At 41.0% G+C, this 6,000-nt stretch overlaps 1 long non-coding RNA gene across 1 annotated transcript in view; it reads right to left on the bottom strand.

Annotated features, from left to right (window-relative positions):
* LOC120639040 overlaps nt 1–5,278 on the bottom strand; it is a 61,075-nt gene extending 55,797 nt beyond the window's left edge. The window contains exons 1-2 of the long non-coding RNA XR_005661176.1: nt 5,210–5,278; nt 4,455–4,531 (exon numbers count right to left, since the gene is read on the bottom strand). This is a non-coding gene — a long non-coding RNA (uncharacterized LOC120639040). The remainder of the gene's footprint in view (nt 1–4,454; nt 4,532–5,209) is intronic.
* Between the last annotated feature and the right edge of the window lie 722 nt (nt 5,279–6,000).

Genomic DNA, 6,000 nt, shown 5'->3' on the forward strand with positions numbered 1-6,000 from the left:
AGGCCCATGACCTTTCCACTAGGCCACGCTGCTTTACTAATTAATTCCCAACAACACAAGTAGTATCAACACATCAGCCATCTCTAAGCACTTATGCCTTTATTTGTACCCATCCTAGCACTTATATATAGCTGTTGATTTAACTATGTATTCAGTTATTTATTCTAAATCCTCCATTTGTAAATATCTTCATGCCTGTCTTCCCCAACAAGCTCCCTGTGGGCAGGGAATGTGTCTTCTTTTTGTTGTTCTGTTGTATTATCTCAAGCCTTTAGTGCAGTTCATTTGCACTCTGTGGATAGTCAAACACCATTACTACTGCTTCTAATGGTAGGGAAAAAAAATGCAGATGGTTCTATTGCTTAATTTCTATTAGAGTCACTGCTCAATTTTCCAGAGGCTGCCCTAATATTACTTTATTCTATGGACATGTGCTCTTATGCTTACTGCCAGCCACAGAGTCACACTTCAACGTTCAATGGTGGAGAGCTGTGTAGTGGAGCAAGCAGAGTGGCTCAGTGAAAAGAGCACGGGCTTGGGAGTCAGAGGTCATAGGTTCGAATCCCAGCTTTGCCACTTGTCAGCTGTGTGACTGTGGGCAAGTCACTTAACTTCTCTGTGCCTCAGTTACCTCATCTGGAAAATGGGGATGAAGACTGTGAGCCCCACGTGGGACAACCTGATTACCTGTATCTACCCCAGCGCTTAGAACAGTGCTCTGCACATAGTAAGCGCTTAACAAATACCAACAATATTATTAGTGCTACCCAGCTAATGCAGATCACGCCGGACAACCATCCAAATGCCCTCTGTGGTGAGACGACCAGGGCTACCCCTGCATAAGCTTGCTGAAGCAGATGTAGTCTGCAGATGAGACTGATGAGATGAGATGTAGCAGATGAGAAGCAGCGTGGCTCATTGGAAAGAGCACGGGTTGGGGAGTCAGAGGTCATGGGTACAAATCCTGTCGCTGACACTTGTCAGCTGTGTGACTTTGGGCAAGTCACTTAACTTCTCTGTGCCTCAGTTACCTCATTTGTAAAATGGGCATTAAGACTGTGAGTCCCACGTGGGACAACTTGATCACCTTGTATCCTCCCCAGCCCTTAGAACAGTGCTTGGCACATAGTAAGCGTATAACAAATACCACCATTATTATTATTATGTAGTCCAGGCCCAGTTAGAGAGAAGATCCATCTGGATGAGTCCGGGGTCACGGGTGACATGCTGTATTCAGCCACGTCAGTCTTCTCATTGGGAATTATTGTGAAGCAGGGAAGCCTGCTCCTTATGCGCAGAGTGACCTTTACCAAGACACATTTCCCACTGTCAAATTTCTTCTGGGGGTGGGTCTGTGTATTCATAAATCCTCAAAAATTAATGATAGATAGTGATGTTAGCTTGTTTGCAGTAGGAACTGGAGAAGCAGCGTGGCTCAGTGGAAAGAGCACGGGCTTTGGAGTCAGGGCTCATGAGTTCGAATCCCAGCTCTGCCACTTGTCGGCTGTGTGACTGTGGGCAAGTCACTTAACTTCTCCGTGCCTCAGTTCCCTCATCTGTAAAATGGGGATTAAGACTGTGAGCCCCACGTGGGACAACCTGATTCCCCTATGTCTACCCCAGCGCTTAGAACAGTGCTCGGCACATAGTAAGTGCTTAACAAATACCAACATTATTATTATTAACTGCACCCTTTAAAACCAGTGAATGGCAGTTGGGTACAGTAGGTGCATGATATTGCATGACAAATTACTTTTCAAAGACCCTGAGTGGTGGATGAGGACCCCTCTCAAAGTTCCTCCGTATCCAATGGAACCAAATAGCATGGCATCACGAAGAGTTGTTCAGGAAAGCTGTTGGCGTTGGGGTGGAGTTGTCTTTCTGTCCCAGTTAAATAGGCATTCCTCCCTAAGTTCCTGGCACACCACCCTTTGGGGATCAAACGTTGAGCCACAACAGGATATATTCCCCCAAATTCCGATTTAGCATTGTTGGGCTATCTGAGCCCTTGTGTAATCTCTGACTTTTGTAGCACTTCTGTGTATATCTTATGCACAATGCACATGCATGAGTTATGCATAAGTCATGTATATAACCCCCATTCCTTCTTCCTCCTATTTGTAAATTATTTGAGTGCCCGACTCCCTGCTAGATTGTAAGGTCATGGAGGGGTAGGGACAACAATGACTAACTCTACTGTAGGCTCCCACACATATGGTATGGTGCTCTTTGCACAGAAGGCATTCAATTAATACTACTGATTAATGAACAGATTAGCACTAATAAACCAGCACAATCATATAGGCCCACTATCTTGGGACTGTAAATGCTTTGGGTTCAGGGACAGTATCTTTTAATTCTCCTTAGCCTCTGAGCCCCACAAGGGACAGGGACTATTGCTATTGTTTTAATGAGATGTTCTTCTCCTTGATTCTATTTATTGCCAATGTTCTTGTCTGTCTCCCCCAATTAGACTGTAAGCCCGTCAAAGGGCAGGGATTGTCTCTGTTACCAATTTGTACATTCCAAGCGCTTAGTACAGTGCTCTGCACATAGTAAGAGCTCAACAAATACTATTGAATGAATGAATGAATGACTTTGTCTGACCTGATTAACTTGAATCTACTGCAGGGCTTAGCACTGTGCTTGATACATAGAAAGCACTTAATGAATACAATAATGATAATAATATTGTATTCTCTCAAGTGCTAATTCAGGTTTCTACACACAAGGCCTTCAATAAATATGACTGATTGATTGGCTTCATATGCCCAAGTAAATTCCTTCATTTGAGACTCTGTCTCATCTTTCCAAGAGGAAAGAAGCTTCAAGTACAGCAGAAGGGAAGTAGGTGAAAATTCTATTAGACATTCCTGATGGCAAGAGTTGTTCAAATGAGAGTTGGTTATGAGGGGAGTCAGAGAGAAAGAATTCCTTAGAGATTTACAAAAACAGAATAGGCCTTCATCTCCTGATTGGGTTGGACGGGGGCTAGCCTGGAGACAAGAGAATGGACTGAATGATCTTTTGAGCCTCCTTCCAACCACTGCTCTGGTTCTAGGATTGTTATTAGCAATACCCTCTTCATTCCCCCAACCCACCAGCTGGCTCTTTGTTTTTTCTTAAACAGACTCTAGCGCTGCAAGATACAATTCAGAGAGCAACTGACTCCAAAAGCTTGTCTGAGCCAACTATGTCAGAAATGGAAAGAACTAGTACATTTTGTCCTAGAAAAATCCCTGATTTGGAAATTCACACTCTGTTTCCTCACTCTATTCCCCACTTTCCCATTCCTGGTCACTAACATTTCAGGGGTACAAGATTACTATTCTGCATAGGTTTTGAAAAGAGAGATGAGTGCTTCTGTTTACTTCTAAATATCATCCTATTTAAGAGATAGTTGCATTTCAGAGGTATAATTGAAATAAACTTTCTGTGAGGGTGTCCAATTAAATGTGATTATAGAGATTTCATTACAAATGCTTATTCTTTGCACATCTTAAAGGTCAAAGATGTTAATCACATTCTATATCAGACTGTGATTAAAGAGATATGAAAGACAAAAGCTTGAAGAATGAAATATGAAAACAATAAACTCTTAATATCTAGCCATAATTTATTTTCTGACCCCCAAAGCATAAGTGCTTGACCTGATGATTGATTTACAGTTTTAAATATTAGTTGAGTTGAAACTGAGATGCAGATTTGGAGAACAGGGAACCTATTAACTCAGGGTGTGTCATCAGTACTCTGCCAAAGTCTCTCCTCTCTGGGAGTCCATGATGATGGCTTCCAGTCAAACCTTTTCAATAAGCACGCACAACAATTATTATGGTGGTATTTGTTAAAAGTTTACTATGTTTCTAAGCTCATGGGAGGCATAAGTTAATCAGGTCAGACACAATCCCTGGCCCATATGGGGCTCACAGTCTAAGTAGGAGGGAGAACAGGTAGTGAATCCCCATTTTATAGTTGAGGAAGCTGAGGCACAGAGCAGTGAAGTGGCTCACCCAAGGTCACACAGCAGGCAAATGGCACAGCTGGGATTAGAACCCAAGTCCTCTGAGTCCCAGGCCCATGCTCTTTCCACTAGATCATACTGCCATCACCAAAAAAACAGTTCTTTACCTCTTTTTGTTAGATAATTTAGAATTCATAGATGTTTAACAAATTATTACTCAACTAGAGGGGCCTCTGAGGAAGCTCTAAGATGTCACAAACAGAGAAAGCTCATACTACTTCTCACCATACTACAGTAAACTTTCATTTTAATGGACTCCAGAAGCCCCTAGACTTTGGTCCCTTAATATGAAAATTTGCCATAAGACAAAATTGACTCAGTTTAACTTAGGAAAACCTATTTAGAAAAAAAAATAATTATTTAAGATATTCTTAAAATCCCAAATTTGCTATTGTGGTGCTATTGTTCTTAAAATAAGAGTTGGGAGTCTCACCTATCCAGTGGATTCACACTGGTCCATTGCTTCAAAGTCTGACAACCCTCCACTTTTTGTAGGGCCTGCTGTCATTTCTGGTGACGAGAAAGCACAAAAAGGATTTGGGGTAAGTTTGTTAATTCCAGTGGTAAAGGAAAATGAATGTTCTGCATATTTTATACAACAGTTTCAAGACAATGAAATGCTTAGAAACCACACATTCTAAACCTGGGTTCCTAACCTTATAGTCATATAGCTATACTTGGAAAAGTCAGTGGAAAATTGGAAGCATCCAAGGCAATCCATCACACTAAGAAAAAAAAAATTAAACAGAACAAAATAGCAGTCCCTCTTCTTTCTCTTTTTATTGTTCTTATAAAAGAGAAATAGATTAGACCTCTTTTAAAAAGATTAGGAGGATTTTTTTGTGTGTGGGGGGGAGAGAAACTATATAAAACGTGTTTGGACTAAAATCAAATGTTTTGAGCAGCACTCTCTAAGTAATAACAGTATCAGCGGTATTTGTAACTATAAGAACAATGTGATAAATTTTAATCTCCTGGGGCCCTAGCTCTGTGGGAAATGCCTAATACAGAGACATCATTTATAGGTTTCCAGTTATGACCTACGTCTAAAAGACATTTTAATGATAACTGCAGAAAGTAGATAGACTTCCCAGAGTGTTGAAGTTACTGTTTGTTGTCATCCTCAGCTTCAATTAAAACCAGAAATTTACAAAGGTAGCTCTCATTCCAACAATCAGTGCACATTACCAAAAGGATGAAGAGTTCCTTAAAATGTAAATATGCCAGAAAATACGCTCCTCATGATTTCCTGTGGGAAATGGACAAAAATAAGTCAATATTAATAAATATAAGTTTTGGAACATTATTATCACCCCATACTGAGTCACGTAATTTACCCTTGAATTTTTCTATCCCTTTGGTTTCCTCGGGGAATTCAACTATTTAGATGCAACCGGTCACAGAGTTAGACCTTCCCACAGGGACAATTGCCTTAAATTACATCAGAGGCTCAAAGGCTTCGGCAGACATGTCAAAGCAAGGACTTCAGTTTGCCTGGATGTTCTAAATCTCTAAACTACCACAGAGTCTGGGGTCTCCATTACCCCTTGCCCTTGAAAATATTTTGAAAAAACATGCTATTTGGAGAGCATTTTAGTGTCCAACCTATTCTTCCATCCCTATGTTCATGGAATCTGTTACACAGGACTATTTTTTTTTTGAGGGAAAGGAGGAAGAAAGCAGAGGAGAATGACTTATTTGGTTAAAAACAAGTTCAAAGAAACTATGAGCAGGCTTCTGGCCTCATCCAAATCCATCTCGAACTTCTTAAGGCTTGAAAAATATTCTCCTTTCTATTTGAAATCCCGTGAGATTTCCTGATCATAAAGGTTCTTGGAAAGGAGGGAGCTTGAAGTCCTGCCCCTCGGCATTGCCTGATCAAACGAATCATCTTTCAAAACACTGGCAGATTCCCCGCTCTGTAATTGCTCTTCTTTCTTCACTTCTATTGGCTCACCACCTGGGCCCCAACACAGACA

The sequence above is a fragment of the Ornithorhynchus anatinus genome, chromosome 2 (assembly GCF_004115215.2).
Source record: "Ornithorhynchus anatinus isolate Pmale09 chromosome 2, mOrnAna1.pri.v4, whole genome shotgun sequence".
Taxonomy (NCBI): domain Eukaryota; kingdom Metazoa; phylum Chordata; class Mammalia; order Monotremata; family Ornithorhynchidae; genus Ornithorhynchus; species Ornithorhynchus anatinus.